This window comes from Callithrix jacchus, chromosome 2 (genome assembly GCF_049354715.1).
Source record: "Callithrix jacchus isolate 240 chromosome 2, calJac240_pri, whole genome shotgun sequence".
Lineage (NCBI taxonomy): Eukaryota > Metazoa > Chordata > Mammalia > Primates > Cebidae > Callithrix > Callithrix jacchus.
Window position 1 is genome coordinate 30390822 of NC_133503.1, and position 25396 is coordinate 30416217.

Here is a 25396-nt window from a genome sequence, read left to right on the forward strand (position 1 = left end):
AAGTTCTCTATTTTTCTATAAGAAGCCTATATCACTACTTGTATAATAAGAAAACAACAACAACTGTGGATTGCCTTGAAATGCAGTTTTTTTCTTCTTTTTTCTTGTTTGTACTTCGTGATGACTCTAGAATCATTTATGGCCATACCACCCTGAACACGCCCGATCTCGTCTGATCACAGAAGCTAAGCAGGGTTGGGCCTGGTTAGTACTTGGATGGGAGACTTTAGAATGAATATCTATTGTTTTTATAACACTTATTAAAAAGTTATTTTCTAAATACCAGTATAGTAATACCTAGAAAAACAAATATCTCTGGATCGCTACTCCTAGGAAGTTAAGATTTTCTTCTAATTCCTATTCATTGGCTAATTGGCTGATTTGTGCCTTCTAACATAGATAATGCTTTCTCAATTAGTATATATTTGGAGCCTTTGTATTTCTTGAATAAAATCTCATTCAGTGTCTGTGGAAATCTGCTACTGAGATGTTCACAGATCTTTTAAGTAGAAAAGTAAGATTAAGGATTCTTGCTGAAATATTTGTAGGTATATTTCTGAGGGCATATGCTATACCCTTATCTGACCCACAATACATCAGAAAAGCGTGGAGTTCATTTGGATTCAAACTCAATCAATCCCTGTCTCCTGGCATGAAAAATGAACTCTCTGGAATAAAGAATCTTTGATCAGGAATTCCACACTCTCTCCCAACACTCCTTTCTGATCTGCCCCTACTCCCCCATATCCTGATGGAGAGAGAGAATTCTTACTTATAAAGACAGACAACTGAAACTTTGCATTCCCAGATAAAATAGACATTTTGAATTTAACTTTTTGATGCAAAAAGGATACATCTGAAATATGACATTGGCCCTCATGCACAGGCTAGCCCAAGGATTGGGTTTGCTAGAACTATAAATTAAGCAAAGAACAGTCCCCCATCCGTCACAAAAGAAAAAAATTCAGCAGACCCTTATAAATTATGTGTACAGGATATCAAATATTTGAACAATCAGAATTTCATGCTATGAATTTTTTTATATAATTGCATGACATCCTTTCTAATCTACCATTTTACTCCTCAAGTGTTGCATTTCCTGGACTCTGTCTATATTTGCGCTGTTCCCTTTGCCTAGGTTGCCCTAGCCCTTGACCCCCTTCGTCAACAGATGCTAATGCCCTAAAGACAGGAAAAAAAAAGCTTTTTTTTCTCTCTTAGATCATTTCTTGACCCCGGTGAAGAAATACTTATTCACCTGTAATCTCATAGTATTCTGTGCATACTTTAAGTTATTTTTTCATTGACTACATTATTTGCACATTATGACTTGTAAATTCAGAATTCTGCAAAGATAGAGACCATGAATCCTTGTATTTCAATCTTAGCAAATGGTAGGCATTCAATAAATGCTTATTGAATGAAGGCTTAAGTAAATACATAGGGTTAGGGGGTCCTTGTTTTGAAGAGAGGAAGACAGGTAGAGTTAACCTTCAATGTACTAACAAGGCGGAGTCCATCTTGCTCTTTCAGAGTAACTGCACCAAGAAAGTATGTAGCTTTTCTGAAGCCTCTAGAGAAATTCCATCCTCTGGTGGAGAAGGAGGGAAATAAAAAAGTTTCAGCTCAAGTCCATTAAATTCTTTTTAATAAGGCCTTGCAAGGTATTCAGTATTTTGCTTTGATAGCTGTATAAAGTCAGTCTTCTGACAAATTTCATATTGCCTTTTTTTAAGATAAATTTTAATTATTAAAGTGCCCAGTAAAAGCCTGACAATTTGGAGGGTTGTGAATTAGAGAGCAATGCTGAATGATGCAGTGTGACAGTAGTGTGCAATAATGGGAAACGTATTCATCTTAGATAAGAAAGGTCATTCCTTCCAGCGCCCCTAGCTCATTTGGAAGTCAAAATGGACTGCAGGATTTCTTGGGCTAGGGATGTGCAGTGTTTGGCCAAATATTCTGCCTCTTGCTGCCAGATGGAAGAGGGTACTGGGGAGCTAGCATGGTGCTGTGAATAAAGAAGCATGGGTGCTGCATTCGGAATCCCAATTCTTTGCCTTACTAAGGGGCGGAGCTAAATGTCTGTCTGTGTCTGGGTAATTTCATCTTTAAACTTGAGGTATAATAGCACCTACTTTAGAAGTTTCTTGGGAGGCTTAAATAAAGTCATGTATATGAAATTCTTACCATAGTATCTGCCACATACTAAGTGAGCTGAGATTCAGGTCCCTTTTTGTCTGTCTAGCTATATAAATGGAGAACATTTTTAAACTTTTTCCAATTTTATCCTTCCAATCCACCATACACTATATGGTGCTTAGCAAAGAAGATATGATTATGTTTAAGTGTTCGGCGTTTGTAGGGGCTCAACGACTGATATTATTCTACTCATATCTTAAAATAATCCCTGTTGAACTCATTGAAATGAATTCCCATAACCTCTTCACATCCTTGTCTCTCCTTGCTGTGTGTTTGTTAGAAAGACATTAGCCCTCTGTTGGTGGCCCTTTGTCACTAAGAACTATCTTTAGGCTTTTTGAAATTCTATACTATATATTCCACCTGATTTTTCTTTCATTTGGTTTATTTGGGAGTGGTAGAAGTAGAAAGATTAAACAAAATAGAAAATGATTTCTCTGATAGTCTGCTTTAAATCTATATCTAATAATGGTAAAGATAATAATAAGAAAGCCTTAGCTTGGCTTCTCTTCTTTCATCTGGAGAACTCTTTTCTGTTCTTCATATAGTATTACATATTGTAGATCTTGGATAATTGAGTGAATAAGTGAAGTATGTATATATTTTTTTCCATTTTATAAATTGGAATCTTAGGTTGAGAAAAAGCATATCAGTCAGCAAGTGGTTTCTGTTCAGTTGCAGCCCCTCCTTCCATCTGAGCCAGACTCTTGGTCCTGCTGCAGACCAGTGACTCTTAAGTCCCTGTTCTAGTTTTCACATCTATAAATAAGGAGATTGAGATGTGATCTCCAGGAGTTACATTAAGCCCTTGAACATTCTGTAATATTATGACTTTTCAGCAATGTTGCTATAACTAGAATCCATTACTATGCTTCTTGGTGTAGTCTTTTCTATTTCACAACTTAATGTGTTCATTTTCTGAACTTAGGAGAACTTTCCTGTCTTTTGTAGAGAACCCAGCATATATCTTAAGCCCAGAATATCTGAACACATGAGTAAATACAAAGAATGAGCAGAAATGAAGGATAACCTTGAAAACAGTGAACTCACATGTATGCTCATGTAGACCATTGGGCTCTGTTGATTGGTGCAGAAATAAGTGACTGACCAGGTTAGTTTATGATGGTACAAATAACAAATGTAAAGGTAAAATTTTACAGATTCTTTAATATATTCTCTTAACTCTCTTAAGTTTCTAAATGCCTCTTGAGATGATAGAAAACACAGGCAACAAAGGTTTTGGCATTCACAGTACCCAGCATTTGTGGGTCCCCTGGGAAACTCATACCAACATGTCTGAAGCTGATACATGGAGTAGAGAAGAAAGGAATGGCTACTCTTGCAAAATTCAATTCATTGGGGTGCAATATTGTAAATAGTTTGTTATATACATTATCTATCACAAAGAAAAATACATGTTCCTTGACCATTTTGTGAGAAAAGTCCTTTGTACTAAGCAATATAGAATGTATCCCAAAGCAGTGCTACTCAGAGTCAATCTGCCGAGCAAACTGCTACCGATCCACAATGAGATACATGGAGAAACTCAGTGTTTAGAAACTTTTTACAGCAATTTGATATAATCAGAATATTTGTTTTTCTACTAATTCATTTTTATTATATTTTACACCTGTGACAGACTGAATTTTAAAAACAAAAATTAGTTGTTCAACAGATAACTTAAGAAACATTGTTCTAGAAGGAATACAGTTTTAAAAAATGAAAGAATAAGGAATAAAGCTAGGAAGGGCCACCCAAGAGTTTTCATGTGACTGTCCCTCTGTAAGTGTGAGTGTGTTTATACAAACTGCAGGCACCCTTTCTGTGTGTAAGGCCCTGGGCTTAATACTTTCCTTCTCTTATGTCTTTTAATCCTTGAGAAACTCTATGTGCTGGATGTTTTTTAGATCCTTTTTTTTTTTTGCCCCAAAGTGGATTTTCTCACAAAATGGTAGTTATCAGCAGAAAGCCCTGGTTTAAGTTTCCACTCTCATTACATCGATCCCCTGCTGTCAAAATGGGCTCCTGATCCGCGAAACAAGGTTCCCCCCGATCCTGTGAGCACAGAGCCATCGGCCCCTGCTCAAGAGTCCTATTCAGGTGGAGCCCTGTGCTTCGTGGCAGCGCTGTTTAGGAAATTGACAAATTTACAGCCCTGTCGCTGCCGTCCTTTCAGTGGGTAAGCGCGGCTTCTCTTCCAGCAAGCGGACTTAGATGTCTGTTTACTGTTTCCCTCAAATGTGAACACTGCTGGTGATGTACGTCGCAAATGGAAGTAATATCATTTGAAGTAGTCCCGCTAGAAGCCCGGGAGCAATCTAACTGCATTAACTCTTCCGTCTGAGTGGAGGAGGCTGAAGAGGGTACAGGACTGGACTGAGCTGAAGTGAAGAAAGCAGCAATACACAATCCCTGACTGCCAGGAGCATGGGCGCCTAAAGAGGTTTCACTTACTGCCTTCAAATGAATGACACCGGCTGTCACAGGACATCTAACATTCTGTTTGCAAATCTTGTTATGCATTGGAAGTGGCTGAAACGGTGGCTTCCTGTATTTCTGAGGGGTTGCTAATGTTTTATTCCCCCTTATACCTCTCAGAATCTACGGATGGCTGTTCTGTATGTACAGGAATACCCCATGCTGGGGGTTCTGAAGCATGAGGCCAAGAACTGCAGGCATACTTTACTGTTTTCAAAAGTTGCAGTCCACTATTTCTTTTTTTTTAATGAGTATACTATCATTTTATTTTATTTTATTTAACTTTATTCTATTTTCCTTGCTTTACTAAGGCATAGTTAACTAATTAAAATTGTATATATTTACAATGCATAGCTGTGTTTTGATATGCATACATTGTGGAATGATTAAATCAAACTATTAGTTTGACAGGTCCATCACTTCACACTCATTTTTTTTTTTTTGGCAGTATTTAAGATCTACTCTCTCAGCAATTTTCAAGCATACTATGCTTTATTATTAATTACAGTTACCATGCTGTACAATATATTTCCAGAACTTATTCATCCTCTCTAACTGAAACTTTGTATCCTTTAACCAATGTCTCCCCATTTCCATCCTGCACCTCTCACCAGCCCCTGACAAGGAACTTTCTACTTTCTGCGTATATGAGTTCAACATTTTCAGACTCCGCGTGTAAGTGAGATCATGTGGCATTTGTCTTTCTGTGCCTGGCTTATTTCACTTATTAATAAACAAACTAAGATTCAAAGCTGTTGGGGTTTTGTCACTTTCTCGTAATAAATAATAGTCAATTAGTTATCCTGCGATGGGCATTAGTTCTCAGACATTTCTCTCTCCATACTTGAACTCCTATAAACCTTATTAACCAGCACGTTGTCTTCTCACAGCCTCATTTATGCTGTGGATGTGATTGTTTCCTAGGTATAGTGGAAAAAAGAGTATCCCTTAATACCATTCATTTATTCAGTGCATCTTTACTTAGAATTTTCTTCAAACACGGCTATTAAGCTGCCCTGAGTGGTCTGTGTGGTCTCATCTTTAATCTCATGGCTACACCATGTGGCTCCTGCTAATACCCTCCCCATTTGCAAGTGAGGAAACTGAATATTAGAAAAGGCAAATAAATTGCCTGACATCTTAGGACCATGAAAGCTGTTCTTTGTCTCATTAAGACATTTAAAGTGTCATTAGACAAGATATAAAAAAAAACTGTAGTTACAATTCATTGGAATTTATATATACATCTCTCTCATGCTCACACACACGAGCACTCTCTCTATATATATATATACATACATACACATATATGCACACATACACACACATACACCTATAATTAGCCCATTTTCAAGCTGCTAATAAAGACATACCCGAGACTGGTAATTTATACAGGAAAGAGATTTAATGGACTTATAGTTCCATGCGGCTGGGGAGGCCTCCCAATCATGGCAGAAGGCAAGGAGGAACAAGTCAAGTCTTACATGGATGACAGCAGGCAAAGATACAGCTTGTGTAAGGGAACTTCTATTTTTAAAACCATCATATCTCCTGAGACTTGTTCAATATCACAAGAACAGCACAGGAAAGACCTGCCCCCATGATTCAGTTACCTCCCACTGAGTTCTTCCCACAACATGTGGGAATTCAAGATGAGATCTGGGTGGTGACACAGCTAAACCATATCATATATATATATATGTGTGTGTATGTGTGTGTGTGTGTGTATGCATATATATACATACATGCATATGATATGTATACATGTAGATACACACATATATATCTATGCTATCCTGTAAACTGGTATTTGATCTGATCTCGATGATGTGATAAAAGCAAGACATGGGACTATAGTCCCCAACTTTCACAAAATACTTATCCCATAGAAACAGAATATGTATCCAATAAATGAATGTGAAAACTAGAATGCAACATGAGATAAACTCTCAAATCTTTCTCCAAAATTTGAAGAACCGTGACCTGATTTGGATGATTCAGGAATGGTTTTGAAGGAGATAGCATATTAGCAGAAACTTGAAAGACTTTCACTAAAAGATTCCCAGAGAAATCACATGGAAGAAGAAATTTGGAAATACTTAAAGATACTATGGCTTGGGTAAAAATGTTCATGAAAGGGTTTGGTAAGAGTTAAAGTGAACAGTGAATTGGGGTGAGGAAATGGACAACTTGAAAATCAAGCCAATGTACTTGGTAGGAATGAAGTTTCTGAACTTGAAGATAGCATGTTCATAGTGTTTTAGAAAGATTTCTTTGTACAGGCTTGAATACAATAGGTTATGCATGGAGAGGTACACCATGCAGAGAAAGTGGCAGGCGGTTGCTGTTCTGTTTGGTTGTTGTCGTTGTTGTTTCTTCTTTTTGAGACAGGGTCTCAGTCTGTCACCCAACCTGAAGCACCTGGAGTGCAATCATGGCTCACTGCAGCCTTGACTTACTGAGCTCAAGTGAGTGATCTTCCCACCTTAGCCTCCTAAGTAGCTGGGACTGCAGGCATGCACCACCACAGTTGGCAAATATTTTTAAATTTTTTGTAGAAATGGGTTTTAGCTATGTTGCCCAAGCTGGTCTCAACTTCCTGTTATAAAGAAATCCTCCCACTTCGGCATCCCAAAGTGCTGGGATTGCAGGAGTGAGTCACCATGCCTGGTTGGCTGTTCTTGTACAGTTGTTAAGTATCATAGCATGGTGGGGGAGGGCACAGAATGAAAAGAAAGATCCAGGTGTGTGACATATGGAAGGGTGGGATCAATAAAAATTGACCGCATGGTATTGGAGTCACACATACTAGTTCTTAACCAGTGTTCAAACTCTATTTCTGTCACTTGTTAGACATGTGGTTTGTGGACAAGCTATTCAACCTCTCAGAGCCTTGAAGAAGCAACAGGCTGGAGGTTTAGGCCTTGCTGAGTCGATGAGTGTGTGTCCATAAGGGAGGACACATCTAGAGCATGACAGAGCGATCAGGTGAGGATAACAGCTGAATAACTAAAGATGGGACTCTGCCAGTGGTGTCAAAATGTTGAAAAAACCAAAAACGGTTATTTACCAAGTGTCAAATGAGGATTACACTGATGTCTCATAGATGTAAGATCTCAGAGGCTAAGAATACTCATAAGGGACTGTGGGTAGTCCTCAGCTGGGTAGAGAAAAAATAAAATAGGCGTTCTAAGGGAGGATGCCAATGTGAGTCAGGCTTGGATACAAGAAGGCTCCCTTTGCATTTCAAAGAGTGTGAAAACCACTTTAATGGACTGCAAAAACATAAGACTCCAAAAGAAGGCTGGGGCCCTGTGCAAATTGCCTTTGGATTTGCAGATTTAGAAAATAAAAATACCAGAGAGCCAGTTACATTTGAATTTCAGATAAACAACAAGTAATTTTTTTTTAGCATAAGTATGTCCTGAGCAAAATTATCAATTGTTTATCCAAAATCCAAATTTAACTGGGTGTCCTATATTTTATCTGGCAACTCGATGTGGAATGCCACAGGAAAGCATTTGGACTTTATTCAGTGAGAACCATTTGAGTGGTGTCTGGGCAATGGAGTGACAAGATAAAATAATTCCTAGGATAATTAATTTGGTGTGCAGGATGGAGGAGAAGAGAGCTTGAATGGAGAAGACAGCTGTGAGGGTGTAGGGATAACACAGTGAGACCTTTCTTCTATTATCATCTCTCAATGTGGTTTTCCATTCTTTCCTGTCACTCCAGTTGTCCCTTATTCCCAATGTCACCTACACGTCCTGCAGAACACATGATGACCTGAACTTCTTGAGATTAAAATTTCTCCTTAATATGATTTCTTCTTTCTTTTATTTCTCTATCTTTGGCAATTGGCAGCATGTTGTTAACAGAGCAGTTCTAGGTTAAGTAAAATCATCGCTTCTCAGAGATAAAAATAGTTGTCTATTTTCTTTTCAAACCAAGTTGTAAAATTTGAGTGAGTCCAAGTTGAGATAACTTTTCAGTCTCCGTTTCTGCTTGTACTGCTCCATGCATCTCTTAGGAAGATTCCAGTAAGATGTCCACAATAACATAAGTTATTGACCATTTCATCAATATGACACTGCAGCCACACTGTAATGGAGGTTGGAGTTTAGAGATACTCAAGCTCTCCTTTGTCCCTTTTCTGCCCCTCAAAGGGGTGGTATAAATACAGGGGTTGAAGGAAATGGGACCTGAGAGACAAAGAGAAGTCTAGCAGAGGGACCCTGGTGATGCTGCTTAAAGGAAACCCAGTCCCTGCTTGAAGAAAAGCCAAAGTCAAAGGTGAGAAAATCATGACAAGGAGAAGTCACAAAATATGCAGATGTTCACTGAAGACTAAGGTCAAGCCATGATTTTAATAAGTCCCCTCCAAAATTATGGTGAAACTTAATTCCCATTGTATAACCATTTAGAGAGTGATTCAGGCATGATGACACACCATCAGAAATGGCTTAGAGCTTTATAAAAGGGCTGGGGGAAACTAGCTTTGGCCCTTTGGCCCTCACATTCTGCCTTGCAAAGACACGGTGCTCATCTCCTCTGGAGGATGCAGCATCAAGATATTTTTCCCTCACCAAAAACTGAACTTGCCAGTGTCTTGAACTTGGACTTCCCAGCCACTAGAACTATGAGAAATAAATTTCTGTTCTTTATAAATTACTTAGTCTCAGGTGTGTTTTATAGCCACATAAATGGACTAAGACAAGCCGTAAGAATTAGAGCTCACAAATCAAAAGCAAGAAATCAGAGTGGTTCATAAGCTCAACCTGCTTATGGTTGTGCAGGGCCCTTGGGTCAAGGGGTAAGAGGCACTGAAACCTAGCTTAGGATCTCTTTTGAAGTAGTCTGCGTGATTGCATCCAATAAAAAGGGACAGCTGTATCTTATTGGTGTAAAGATAACGCTATAGGCTAGTGGTGGAATTAGACAATGCAGAGTGTGAATTCTGGCCAGTAGTTGGACCATATGTTCTGATATTTGACCATCCTGAACCTGAGTCTCTTCACTTGTAAGTGGTATAATAATAATAACGCCCACCTAGGCTCATTTTGAGGGTTAACAAGATTGATAAGCTGTAATATACAAAATTTTTATCATAATGACTGGCAGGTGGCTACAAATAAATAATGACCACTACCACAAAAACTCTAAAAAACAAAAAGTGTGTTCTAAACTATTTAGAAGTCAAGTAAAATGCCTTGAAGGCAGATTTAAGTTTATAAAGATCAATGTTCAGCAAACTTATTCTATAAAGAGCCAGATAGTAAATATGTAAGGCTTTGTGAGCCATAATCTCTCTTCTCTGTCCCATATACTTAAATAAAAAATAACCCTTTAAAAGTAGAAAAACCATTCTTAGCTTGTGGGCAATAAAAAAAAAACAGACTGCAGACTAGATTTAGATCATATACTATAGTTTTCTCTCTCCTAGAACTCAGAGAGAATAGTAGTCTGTGAGTTTAGAAATTTGGGATACCTGTGATTTTAGCATGGAGCCAGGCCACAAATACAGTCATGACTTGCTTGCCCTAAGACCTCAGACTTATGGTTGATGAGAGCCTAGTTGTCTGGTTCAAGATTAGATATCCAGGCCAGGCATAGGTGGCTCACACCTGTAATCCCAGCATTTTGGGAGGCCAAGATAGGTGGATCACCTGAGGTCAAGAGTTGGAGACCAGCCTGGCCAATATTGTAAGGCCCTGTCTCTGCTAGAAATACAAAAACAAAATTAGTCAGGCATGGTGACAAGTGCCTGTAATCCCAGCTACTCAGGAGGTTGAGGCAGGAGAATCGCTTGAACCTGAGAGGTGGAGGTTACAGTGAGCCAAGATCATACCACTGCACTCTAGCCTGGGTGACAAGGGCAAGGCTCCATCTCAAAAAAAAAAAAAAGGATTAAATGTCCCATTCCAACACAAAGTTTAGCATGCTGTACAAGCAAAATGAATAACTTTGAGGGAATGGATTAAAATGTTTCAAAGATTTTCGAGGCTGGGTATGTTGGATTATGCCTAAAATCATAGCACTTTGGGAGGCCAAGGTGGGAGGATCACTTGAGTATAGGAGTTTGAAACCAGTCTGGGTAATATAGTAAGACCCTATCTCTACCAAAAAAAAAAAAAAAAAAAAAATCCAGTTATTTTTTTCAGTTAGATTTTAGATTTTTTTATCTGCAAAGCTAAGAGAATAATGTTGTCAGGAATAAATGAATTACTATATAAGATGTATTTATTACAGTGCTAGCCACATAGTGACAATAATCTCATCTTCATCACATTTCAATGCCTTTTCTATCAATATGTGCTTAGAAGCCATTATAAATTATTGTATAAATACTTATTACTTGGTATAGAAGGAGAAACTAAAAAATTTCAAAGGATAGACTGACTAAAAGTAGAGAAACATGAACCTAGTCCATCAGGAAGAGTGTAGTTATCTCAGAATGACAATCATTTATTCTTCTTGAAGCAAATCAAAACAAGACCCTCAGCAAAAGTCATGGCTTTCTACCTCTGATGCTGACTGTGGACAAATCTGAACCTTCACTAGCTGTCATGACCTTTGCTGCTTCCATCTTCCCAAGTATGTTGCAAAGATTAAAGCTATAGATGTTCCTTGGGGAAAGGTGCTGTTACAACCCACATGGGTATCATTAGCTTGAAATGTATAAGGATGAAGATTTCAAGTGAAATAGAGACTTTATTAAGGAGTGGGATGCCTGTAGACACCAGGCAATTCACGCTGTAAGGTATTTCTTCAATACACTTCTTGTAGAAAAGTAAGTGGTGGTTACAAAGCCATGATATTTGACTTAGCTGTCAAACCAGCAGTCAGTTTACACCTTAAGGGAGGAAGGAAACTTTTTGAATGTTGCAGAATGTGGGACACTGTAGGATAACTAGAAGTTTCTAATCAGGAGACAGTACTTACATCTCAAACCTGTTAGTCTATGCCTTGCCTCGTCGGCAAAATGGGACAATTGAACCTAACAGTGTGTGGCAGAGAGTTTTTATGAATTGCTTCCAGGCGAATATCCATGAATCTATGATGATACTTGAAGACACTGTCTCTCATAAATAAATGAAAGCCAAATTTGAAAACACATGTGTAGTTGGAAAGGCGATTTCAAATAATTGAGACACACTTATCCTCTATTTTTGAAATGAGGTTCAGAATTCAGCTGGAATTACAAGTCTCATCAAACACTTTGAACTTGATACATTTAAATCGCCTCATCTGAGCAAAGTACAGAACATCCTTCATTTCCCAGGTTCAGTCAGTCGGGCTGCTGGATTGACTGGTGATGTCTTGATTGGGTATGATTCCCCTTGACTCATTTCTCCATTGCTGGTAATTAAAAGCTGTCTGGTTTTATTCTCATTTAAGAATAAGTGAAAGGGTAATGTCTGCCAGACTTTTCCATTCACTTGGTGTTTCCAACAGTTGAGAGCCTTGGAGCACCATGAATTCTAAGCTGAAGGTAGCTATCAGTACAGATACTGTATGGGTGTTTTACATCTGGGAGCTGACTATCAACCTCAAAGCCAATTGGAAAACAATCCCCAGGGTAAATGGACAAATTGGCATAGACGACCTTCTCCTCTTATTCCAGCTTTGAAAAACAGAACCTTCTGTGAGTAGGTAGAATAAGCTGTCTGTCAGTTGCAGTTTCCACCAGTCTCTGAGACCAGTGCATGTGCCTAATTTTACACTGGAAGAAAAAATCATGTCAAAAAAGCAGGAGACAAAATAAGAGTTAGGCTTTCTCTGGGCTCACTATGTTTTGTTCTGGTTCTTAAAGCTTTCCCATCATTATGGTCTTAATCATTCCGATCAGCATTATTATAATCACAAAATGTCAGCCTAAGAAAACGATAATCTCATCGTCATTATGTTTCAGTGTCACCTTTGTCAACTTGTGCTTAGCTATCATTTCAAATTACTGTATCAATGCTGCAATTAGATGTAATTTGTGATATGACCAGCATTCACAGGTGAGTAGTTTAAAGAAAAAAATCTCACACCAACTGAAATATTTTATTATTATAGGTCTATTCTTTCAGAACCAAGTATGTTTAATGTGTGCTTTCATTTGAGAAATATTTCAAATCAAAATGTTATATTTTAAGAATACATGACTTAATATTTATGACTTGAATATTATAGCCTGTATGTGCGTTCGAATCACTGAAATCTCTATCCCATTCTCTATAAATTTTTTTATTAAGATGGCATATGGAGGTTTTTTAGGATTGTCCTCATGCATGCAATTAATGAAATTCAAATGTCTTTTTTTACTAGTAAAATTGCTTATTGAAATTGACCATTCTGTAATGATTTCTACTCTTTTACTGCACAGAAGGATAGGTTTAAAATATTTTCCATTCTGTTAAGTTTTCTTTTAAACCAAGATAAGATTAAGGTATAAGAAAGGAAGAAAAGTGATGATTTGGAGAAAGGTTTCCTACCTTCTCTTACAGGAAGATGAGACCTAGGTTTAAAAAGTAGGACCGGTTGATGGAGCATAAAAGTGATTTATGAAATATGACATCTCTTTAACATTGAGAAAAAAATGTTTTCCTTCACTGAATGCTTTCTTCCATATGCAAAATATTGACACATCCCTATTATATCAAACAAAAGCCTTCATTCAGAGAGATAATTTTATAGAGTGGCTGGTATCATGTGATTTTATTAATATTTATGAAATATGATAATAATATGGAAAAGGGGGAACTGGAATACAGCCCTATCTTTCTAGACCCTATTCATTTCAGCTTCAAAATGTTTTTTCATTTCACACATCAGACGCTAATTAGCAAATATCTAATTAGTGTTAGAAGATTAATCGCTCATGGGAGTTGTTGAGGCTTTGAGCTTTCATGCATGCAAAAACAGTGCCACTCTAGGTGCATTTGTTAAGGTACAGTAACTTTAAGTGATACAACTTTTATTTTTCTTCAAAAAAATTTTAAATTACAGCGTTGAAGTAAGTTTAGGCTCAAGCAAAAAGGAAGCAAAGAACCCACAATAGAAAAATGAAAACGACACTGTGGAAAGCCACATATTCAGTCAAATCTCCAAGTGTGAGGCAAGGGTCTGCTCTGTTTTAGGCACTGTGGGAAACCATCACAAATTTAGAGAATCATCTAGTACAGCTCCTGATTTGCAGATTCTTAGGGAATTACCATAGGGGATCAAAATCCAAGGATTCCAGGCCAAATTCAGCCAGACACATGTGTGTTTCTGTACAGCTGTAAACTAAGAACAGTTTTTACATTTTTAAATTGTTGGAAAAGAAAATGAACAAAGAATATTACACGACACATACAAATTAAATGAAATTCACATTTCAGTGTCCATAAAAATATTTTGTTGGCATATAGCCATGCTCATTCATTTACGTACTGTCTGTAGCTGATTTCACACTGAAACAGGGTGACTTGAGCAGTTGCAACAGAGACCATATGGCCCACGAAGTCTAAAATATTTATTCTCTGGCCCTTTAAAGGAAAAATTTGCCATCCCCAAATTAAAGATAAATATCTAGATGATAGAGCAGAGAAGCTTTGGGAGTCCAGGAGAACCATATCAATTCCGTAGTTTGCTACCTGTGTGACTTTGGCAGGTGATTTTAAATTTCTAAGCTTCTATTTGTAGTGTAGGAATTATGAATCTCTTCATAGATCTATGGAAACTGAGGCTTTAAAGAGTTGAATGGGATTACTTACACAAAGTACCTCATCTACTTTCTGACTTATAGTAGATAAACAGTAAAAGTCACTGTCCTGCCCCTGTAGTTTCCAAGATACAACATAAAGTTAGGTTTCTTTATGAATTCTCCCTCTCACCTTCCTTAGAAAGGTTCCTAAATGGAAGGCCAAGTGGTCCAGAATTGGGAACAGCACTATTTTTAACCTGTTTCATGAAGAAGATGGAAAAGGGGATAGATACTAAAATGATCTTGCTAGAGATTTGTGCTTCTAATAGTATAGGACTTTGTCCCCATCTTGTCCCCAAATGCCCTTAAGCATCAATTCCTTCTTCTAAGAAAACCTGAAAAAGTAAGTAGCTAGGAAAAATTTATAGTTAATGCAAGTTTCAATGATGTTGTTCTTATTTTTTTACTTATAAAAATCTCTGTTCATTCCAAATTCCTATTTACAATTCATAGCTGTCAGATCTTTCATTTAAGTAAACACATATTAAATTTATTGACTATATCCTGCAGAGTTAATGATGCGTAACTCATTAAATGCCACAGGGAGTCTGTAGTTTGTAAGTAAAAAAAAAATTTTTAGAGGGTGAGGTGTTTTTTGAGAGAGAGATTTGGAGTAAATTAAAAACTTTAAAAATTATTCTACAAGCTGAAAAATCTCTGTTTCAAAGCAGCAGGAATTTTAATAAACACACACACACACAAAGAGAGAGAAAGCAAGCCGTCAAACTTCAGTGCCATAAATAGGATGGGCTTCTAGAATCAGTATATCTGCACTGAAATTTGGTCATAATTAAAATTGCTTTGAATGTTCTTGAAAGACAAGACCAAAAGCTACTAAAGGGGTTTAAAGTGAAGTTAAAACCAAAGATATAATGGCCTCCAATGTATCTCTGATACCTGCAAGGACCATTAGTAAGTTTTCTCTGAAACAAAGTGCATTAGGAAAATATTTTGAAATTATATTGATTTTACATGATAGATACATAAGGCAATAATTTGAGAAATAAAATCACAATCATAGAAAGCATATAATCATATACCCTGAAATATAAATAGCAGTTGCTTTAGAGAATTGTTAGAGCTGGGGCAGAATAGGAAAAGCTGGTGTCCTGAAAGTTTAGTCAATGGTCATTGACTAAATGACTAAATGGTCGGGCCACCATTTTAGTCAATGGTCACTCTGTGTATTCAACATTCTCACTCAGTCTGAGAAGTACCCGGGGCAGTGGGCAAGGTCTATTCAGGCAAGGGCCAGGCATGGGGAGTGACCTTGAATCAGATGGAAGGATTTGCCACCAATGCATAAGGTAAGCCAGAAGCCCTTGAGCTCTCTCACCAGGAGGTTTTCCCTCCACCTTCCAAAAGCCAGAAGAAAAGGAAGAAAGAAAGTGATTATAACAAAAAATGCAGTAAATCAGTCACTAAGTAGGCTCTTTGTATTGAAGAGAAGGAGGATGTTTTAAAACATATCTTTCAGGATCTTCCCTTGAAAACATGTGAACTTCATGAAGATTTATAAACATGATCTGCCCCTTGGAACTCACCATCAGATCTTCCCTTGGCATGTGTGTATCTATGTCATGTGAATAAGAATCACCATGAATGGGGGTGTTATCAACAGATACAGATAACTAGGTTGTCTCCCTGTCTTCCTCCTTCTGAATACACAGAGGGTCAAGCTCAGGAATTCAAATGTTAGCAGGCCTCTCAAGTGATTCTTATCCACCTTAAAATGTGAGAAAAATACCCCTGGGTCATTGCCATATATGAAAAACCATCAGTTGTTTGTTGTTTGTTCTGCATGGATTTTGTATTGTCATTACCGGTTCCTACATACATAAAGCCATCTCTCATAAGGATATTGTTGTTTTTTCCCCAAACAAGAACTTTACCTTTGCCAATCGTTTTATTTTCTGGTTTCTTTCTGTCAACTACAAAGGGTTTCTGCAGGAGACATTTAGAAGATATTATGAAACCAATAATGAGCTAGAATAACTGGGTGTCACAGCTATTTCTTGCTATGCACCAAACCGTCCCACAATTCAGGAGCTTGTGAGTCAACTGAGCAGTTCTTCTGCTGGACTCCCCTGGGATCACTCATGTGACTGTATTTGTCTCTAAGCTTTAGTGGAGGCTGATTGGCTCTCAAAGTGTAATTGCTTGTCTAGCACAATCAGTATCACCCAGGAAATTGTTAGAAATGCAAGTTCTCAGGTGCCATCCCAGGACTACTGAATCAAAAACTTTAGAGGTGGAGCCCAGGAGTCTGCTCTAAGCAGGCTTCCAGGTGATTCCAATGCTCACTCAAGCCTAAGAACTTCAGTTTAGGGAGCATCAGAGGGGGTGGCACTCTTATCATCCTGCAAGCTAACCTGAGCTTCCTCAAATGATGGTATCACATTCCAGTACCGTGAAAACAGAAGCTGAGAGGCCTCTTGAGACCTATGCCCAGAAGTTGTCTTGTGTAATCTGTGACACATTCTATTGGTCAAAGCAAATCACAAGGACAGTTCTAATTCAAATGGAAGGAAAATAGACTTCTTATTCTTGAGAGGAGTGGTGAAGTCACATAGTCAAGTGCATGGATATAGGGATGGGAGTAATTGTTCTGGCCACCTTGGCAAACAACCTTCCATACTGAGTAATAATATAATAGACTTGGCTGGGCACAGTGGCTCACATCTGTAATCCCAGCACTTTGGGAAGCCTAGCCGGGTGGATCACCTGAGGTCAGGGGTTTGAAACCAACCTTGCCAACATGGCAAAACCCTGACTCTACAAAAAATACAAAATTAGCCAGGCATGGTGGCGTATGCCTGTAATCCCAGCTACTTGGGAGGCTGAGGCAGGAGAATCACTAGAACCTGGGAGGCAGAGGTTGCAGTGAGCCAAAATCATGCCATTGCACTCCAGCCTAGGCAACAAGAGTGAAACTCCACCTCAGTAATAATGACACTAATACTAATATAATAGACAATGCTTTATTCTCATCAAGATTCACCAATATTTTCCTAAAGGATTTTTCTCCTCTGTGCAAAAACAATGCCTATTTTATCAGTTTTATAGAGCAACTGTAACAAAATAACACAAACTGGGTGGCTTAAAACAGCAGAAATTTATTTTTACATAGTCCTAGAAGCTAGAAGTTCAAAATCAAGGGGTCAGTTGGACCATGCCCTTTGGAATCTGTAAGAGAATATTCTTCCTTGCCTTTTTTTCCAGCTTATGGTGATTTGCTAGCAATTCTTGGTGTTTTTCCAGCTTGCAGTTGCAGCATTTCAATCTCTACCTCTTTTGTCAGACAGAGTTCCTTTGTATGTCTCTGTGTGACATTCTCTTCCTGTGTCTTAATATTATCTTCCTATAAGAACACCAGTCATGTTGGATAAACAGCCCGCTCTAATCCCCTATGTCCTTATCTTCTTGAACTGATTGCATCTGCAATAAACCTATTTCCAAATAAGATCACTTTCTGTGGTACTGGGGTCCAGGACTTCAGGATCTTTTGGGAGATACAATTCAATCTATAGTATCTACCTGGATTTCAGTCGTATGGCCCACTATATTTTATAATATTTGAAATCAAGAAGGAACTGTACTGGGAAGAAGGGTGGATTCCAACACCTTAACTCATCTCTGAAGTCACCACTTGATTGGATGTGGTTGACCCTCTTGTGTGAATAGATACATAAATGCTTGATGGTTTAGTAATCTTCAGACATAGAGCCCTGGAGAGAATTATCAGCACAGAATGTGATACTTACATATGCTATGATGGAAAAGCCACAGAGGATGGTATCTTCCTGAGCTGTGCATTTTAAAGTATCCTATTACATAGGATGAAGATCACGGATGCCATTTAGCATAATAATACCAGGAGCACATTTAAAATATCATGTTATGGCTTGGAAATATTGATAGTTACAATGGGGTTTCAATTGTGTAAAGGGATGTTTTTACATCATCTTCCCTGGAATTTATCAGGGGCACTTTTATTCTGTTATATCTCTAGTGTAATGAGACTCATGCTTTTCGAATGTTTAGACCTGCCTATCTATGTAGAGTTTATGTCTAGCTGTATTTATATATTCATTCATTAATTCATCTACTTATTATTCATTCATGTATTCAACCATTCATCATTCATGCTTTCATTCAACAAATGTGCTGGGTGCCCCTCCTGGGAGACAGGCACTAGGGAATCAGGAACTAGGGAATTCCTTCCCTCATGGAACTGATATTCTAAAGACAGACATAAAATTTTAAAATAACAAAAAGCAAAAATGCAATTTTAGGCAGTAAAATGTACTGTGAAAGAATATGTGTGTAATTGAGGAATAGAATTAACATTTATTTGAATAGCTCTAGGCATCCTGTGAAGGTATATTTTATAAGGGCTTGTTTTTTTAATATAGTAGCATCCAAATACATAGTCTACTGTCCCTGACAATGGTTACTGTTCAGTGACCCTTTCCAAGTCATTGAAAATATTTTCTATTTGCTATTGATCTGTTTCAATAATTGAGTTTGTTGGGATAGCTGTTATGCTATGTAAAGTGCGTAGAATTTGGATCCTGAGATCCCTGGGTTTGAACTGAGGACTGGTGGTTTGGTTATTTATTCTCTCTGAGCTTGGTGAATGTCCCCACTAAATGAACATAATAATGCCTTGCACTTAGGTTGTCCTAGAGCTTACACAAGGTGACATATGCAACACTACCAACCACAATCTCCTTAGATAACTGCTTAAGACATATTTGTACATAGTTTTCTCTGTAATTTCATGCAAGCAATTTGGGCTTTTTGATGGTCTTTTAAAATGGCCACTTATAAAAATAGTCTTATGAGAACAGATCAGTCAAAAGTCCTCTTCTCTATAATGATGTTACGTAGGCACCTGTACGCAGCAAAAGTCCAACATTAAGGAGCAGAATCTTGCTGAATAAACATTTGTACAAATATTTAATTGTTATGGCTCCCAAATAAAACAATCATGGTTAATTTTTACATCTTCAAACGTATGTATGGCTTTCTGATAGTGTATTATACATCAAATACAATAAAAAGGCATTAACAAAAACCATTTACACTAAAATCAGATTTATGCTTTCACATAATACACATGGTTTTATGCTTTTACGGGGACATCCAAAGTTTGCGAACCTTTACAAAGACCTATTTAAATACTCTGCTCTACGACTGCATTTTATCTTCTTAATTTGGGCATAATAATCTTAATTATATCTACTGCACAGGCTGCTGGACAAGGCTCCTTTTCGTGCCCTCCATGAGTAAATTATGACCATACGTACAGACTTGACAGACCATTCGTACCAATGATAGCAATAATATTGGTAAGGAACAAACTTGTTAGCATTGTATAGAGTGCATCTCAAAGTTTAGTAATACTGATTTGCAAATAATAATATAGAAAAAAGTTATGGGATGCTTGTTAAATACAAAGAAGCTCATTCAATGTTCAGAACACTCCGAGTTAAAAAATATTATTGTCACTTTATAGATGGAGTACATGAGACCCAGAGAAAATAAGTAACTTATCCAAATCCATAGGCTAGAAAGTGGTGAAGCACAGATTTGAACTCATTATTCTTCCTCCAGAGTCTATACACTTAGCTGCCATGCTGCATGGACCACCTAATGGAGAACACATCTGGACCAAGTGATTCATCTCAATTGTTGTGGGGCTAGACATGGCATGTGTTCTTTTTCTGTTTTTAATGATCACAAGCTTGCTTGCTCATTAATGCTTGACTTTAAAATTATTCCTATATTGAATGAGTCATTGTCTACTGGAACTATCTTCCATAAATGGCATGATCTGCCACCTTAGACTGTGAACTTTATGCTGCTGAGGTTTCAATCCCAGACCTGAAAGGAAATCTTTGTACAAGAAATGGAGCCTGGTGTCTCTACGATCTCAGACCTCCCCTTGATGACTAACGCTAAGTCTTTGCTCACTGCTGAACTGCATATTTAAGTGACAGAAGGTTGCACAGAAGGTAAATATTCTTTGCAATATAAGCCTAAATTAGGAGAGAGCGGGTAGGACTGATAGTGAATGGGTGCCTATATTTGATAGTCTCATGATTTAGGTGTCCTACAGAGAGAGGGTTGGCGGGGACTCAGGTTAAAAAAGGAAGAGGACACTCCACAAGGCAGAAATAATCACAACTAAGCATCAGGTATTCCATGGTTCCTTGGCTTTTTTCCACACTCAAAAGACTAAACTAACCTCTCGGTCAAATTCAATGTGCTAATTTACAACTTAACACCCTTTGGCCATATTTCTGCCCCCTTTCCCATAATTGTCCCCTCAATCATTATGCTGGCCTCCTCTCCTGGGCACTCTGGGTACAGAGACTCTGCTTATCTCACCTTCAAAGGGGCAGTCATATTGCCTGCACTGATACATTCCTAACATGTCAGCCAGAAGCACAGGGTTATTCCAGTGGGACGTCCACTTTCTTTTTGGTAGACTAGTATCTGTCTGGCAGTAGAATCTGTTTGTTTGTTTTTGAAATGCAGTTTCACAAGAGTTGCCGGACTGAAGTGCAATGGCACAATCTCAGTTCGTGAAACCTCTACCTCCAGGGTTCAAGTGATTCTGCTGCCTCAGCCTCCTGAGTAGCTGGGATTACAAGCATGTGCGACCATGCCCGGCTAATTTTTGTATTTTTAGTAGAGACAAGGTTTTACCACATTGGCCAGGCTGGTCTCGAACTCCCAACCTCAGGTGATCCACCCTCCTCAGCCTCCCAAAGTGCTGGGATTATAGGCATGAGCCACCGCGCCTGGCCTTGGCAGCAGAATCTGAATTCAGGTATTTGCTCTACAGGATCCATGAAGAGCAGCAGCATGTGAAGGGAAAAGTATGATTTTGGCATTACAAATGCTTCTCAACCACACTTTTGTTTTTGGAAATATTTTGAAATATTTATCTTAAATTTATTTCTTTTTAATCATAATGGAGATTCATGCCAAAATACAGAAACTATTATGTCTATAAATGTGGAATTGTGTAATAAATAGCGGAGCTGCCAGGGACTTGAAAGTTTGCGTAATTTAACTTTCTCTTTACAGAGGTGGAAACAGAGGCTCAAAGAGGTCCTATGCCTGGTGCAAGGTCCCATGGCTAACTGAGTATAGCCGCATAATAGTCCTTAAGACCTGAAGATGTCAAAATATGCAATGAGCTTGTTTTCTCTTACTTCTATTTTTCTGTTTTGTCACATGCCCGACATATTCTTCAATGCTTCAGTTTAAGGGACGGGGAAAAATGTGGAGACAGGGATAGGAGTAAGAACACACTGGCGTCTATCGAGGTCATTTGCACCAAGTCAGAAATGTACATTCAATCCATCAGGGTGCTTTCTCATACATAGCAAATCAAGGAGTTTTCCCTTAACTAATTATGAAACGGGGTAAAGCAGTAAGAACTCTGGTCATTCATCGATTCCTGATTTTTATTCCCAGACTTATCGTTCCCCAGGATGAGAGGTTTGAGAGAATAGATACATTTGTAAAATGACTAGAATAATTTTACCCACCTCAGGGATTCAGTGAGTGTTTAATACCATAAAGGACTTTGAGATAGTCAGATGAAACGTGCTTTAGAAGGCAGACATGATTACTGGATTAGAATTTCAGAGAGTGAGAAAGGACTCTTTTGTGTTGACAGATTTTTTTTCTTATTCTTTTTGAAGTTCTATAGTGCTTTAAATTTTTTCTCCTACCAATTTCTTCAATTTCAGATCATGTCCTTGACTTGGTACTGCTTTCGTGAGAAGGAATATGTGGTTGGTGTAAACCGTCTAGCTCCCCATAAATTTTGTTTTCTAGTAAGCATTTTTTTAACATCTTTGAATTAACAAGGTTAATTTTCCTCATTTCCCATAGTTGCAGTGTTTGTAAAGTGCAATGGAATCACCTGGGGACAGTGTTCTGTAACTCAGTATTTATTACAGGTCACAGAGACACTCATACACACGCACACATACACTTCCCCATATTGAATTGTTTGGAGACCAATTTTGTTTCATTCTACAAAGGTTTCCATAATATCATTAATCTCTCTCAGCCCTTCAAGATGGCCTGTTACCACAGTCTGTCAAAAAACAAGATATAGACCATTTACTTTAAATACCTAAAAATAAAAATGCTGAATCAAATGGCTACACATACACACACACATGCACACACACAGGGCTCTCTAAAGTATTTTTCAATTGTTGGAAATCTGTGTGCATTGGGTGGGGGAAGCAATGGAACTTGCGGTTTATTGAGAGTGAAATGTTTTATTGTATTAGTTGTAAAATGTTCTTTGTTATTAAAATAAGTAGTGCTAATTAATAATCCTGCAGAATTGTAGAGCAGCCTTTGAACTACAAGAATAGATTCTTAATCCTTTGTTTTAATAGCAGAATTCTCCTTCTCCTTTCCCTCTCCTCCCCTCCTTTCTCTGCTGCCTCTCTTCCTTCTTTCTAGATGTATCTATCACTATAAAACTGTGCTAGGGACTCTGTTTGTGGTAGTATTTCAGCTCAGCCAATCATAGCAGAGTAATCTTATGGACTCCACCCGAGAATGAATTTCAACATATCTTTGGTGTGAAAAGACTGAGGATAACACCAATCCCAAATCTATAAGCTTTGTTTAATTTTATGTAAAAGGCCTTTTGGTTTTTTGTTTGTTTGTTTTTTGAGACGGAATCTCACTCTGTCACCAGGCTGGAGTGCAATGGCACGATCTCGGCTCACAGCAACCTCCGCCTCCCGGGTTCAAACGATTCTCCTGCTTCAGCCTGCTGAGTAGCAGAAGGCTACTGACAGTAGAGGGACTACAGGCATGCGCCACCATGCCCAGCTAATTTTTGTATTTTTAGTAGAGAAGGGGATTCACCTTGTTTGCCAGGATGGTCTTGATCGCTTGACCTCGTGATTCACCTGCCTTGGCCTCCTAAAGTGTTGGGATTACAGGTGTGAGCCAATGCGACTGGCCTGTAAAGGGCCTTTTTCCCCTCTTGGTGACTGCCTGTACCATATCCAGTACACTTGAACTTTATAAGGCTTATGAAAATATCTGTGTCCTAAAAATAAAATGTACTGGCTCCAAAATGAAAATAAAATTACAAAATCCAAGTTAATTAAGTTTGATTAAATGTCTGCTCAATAACAAACCTAACATGATATCAGCTAGTGAACTGCTCTCCAAGTCAGCTGTTAGGCAGTTATATATAAATCAGATATTTATACAACTCGTAACTATTAGATTTCTGTATTGGCCTAATATGGAGGAGTGGGGTTTTTCCAAAAGAAGCAGCCTAAAAGCAATGAGGACCTAAAGCGTCCCTCTTCAGATGCCTTGTGTTCTCAAACAACATCTCAATAATGGCACCTGAGATTTGATGTACCTGTATGATAGATTTGAAAAAAGAACTCTACGTGTAACCACTGTGGGGATGGAGGTGATTTTATCATACACAGTAACTTTATGATGGGTTAGCTGTATTTTTTTTTTTAGTGTGAATACATTTCCTTCTGCTTTTTCTATAACTAAAATGTTGCTGTGAGCTAACTTTCGTTCCATTATACTTCTACGCATTCATGGACTCTCCCTTCAAAACTATTGCCAGGTGTTAGCATCTTCCCTGAGTAATTTCAGGCATTTCCTTTGAATGAAAACGGCTCACTTGGAAGGTTGTGAAAGGCATATCCATGTGGAATTGAGAGGATTTTGCTTTGCGATGTGGTGAGAGGGCTTGCCAGAAATTGCCTGTTTCAGGCTGATGATGCAAAACTAGACATCTGTTAAATTAACATCTACCTAACGTTTTGCCTTCAGTCAAATGCATTTTTTAAAAAATTAAATCTCTCCCACTCTCTTCGCTTTCTTTTTTTTCCACTGTCAAAACAATCTGTCACAAGATATTTAATTTCTGTGTAATGGGTTACTTAAAGAAACCAGCATATGGTGCAGTGAATATACCTAGCTACGAGCTAGAGGCAAATGTATGTACTGCTGGTTTGCTGTACTACTGAAGCATATTGTGCCCAGCATAGATTTTTATTACGGTGATGGATTCCCTGAGCACTGATTTACATTAGTGCCAGTCTCTCACAACTCTTGATCAAAAATATTAGTATAAATATTCTTTTTCCACCAAGGAGTCAGAAATTACTTTTGATTTTGGTTAAGTGGTGGCCATTTATGGCTCTGACATTACAGGGAGGGAGAAAGAGGAACCTCATTATGCAGACCTCTTTGCACACCCCTCCTGCATCCAAGAATTTGTTAATAGCAGCCAGCCGATCTGTGGTCTGGCAGTATGTTCTAGAGGAGCGGAATCTTTCACACACTGACAACACCCCAGACACCACGTGCATCCCTGCAGGCTGGAGTACTTTCTACACAATAAATTACTTTCTTTTTTTTTTGAAATGGAGTGTTGCTCTGCCACCCAGACTGGAGCACAGTGGCATGATCTTGGCTCACTGCAACCTCCACCTCCAGAGTTCAAGTGATTCTCCTGCCTCAGCCTCCAAGTAGCTGGGACTACAGACACGAGCTATACCACGCCCAGCTAATTTTTGTATTTTTAGTAGAGATGGGGTTTCACCATCTTGGCCAGGTTGGTCTTGAACTCCTGACCTCAGGTGATCTGCCTGCCCTGGCCTCCCAAAGTGTTGGGATTACAGGCGTGAACCACCACATCTAGCTATAACCTTCTATATAGTAGAGCTGTCCTATTGTTAGGGGAGGAGATTCTAAAGTCACTGTCATTATGGAAATGAGAGATTAAATATAATCAGAATTACTTATGAAAATCCCTTGAGCCATCCATGAGGTGTGTGTACCTCCTAGTATAGCATGCATGTGTATTTATATATGAAAAAGTGCAAAGTGCTTATTATGTCAGAAAATAGTGTTGAATATAAGTTAGGCCCTTTTCTAGGCCTTGAGAAT

At 38.3% G+C, this 25396-nt stretch overlaps 1 protein-coding gene across 17 annotated transcripts in view; it reads left to right on the forward strand.

Annotated features, from left to right (window-relative positions):
• The window catches only part of TENM2 (teneurin transmembrane protein 2), a 3966312-nt gene that overhangs the window by 3225310 nt on the left and 715606 nt on the right, over positions 1-25396 (forward strand). The gene's annotated exons all lie outside the window — the stretch shown is intronic.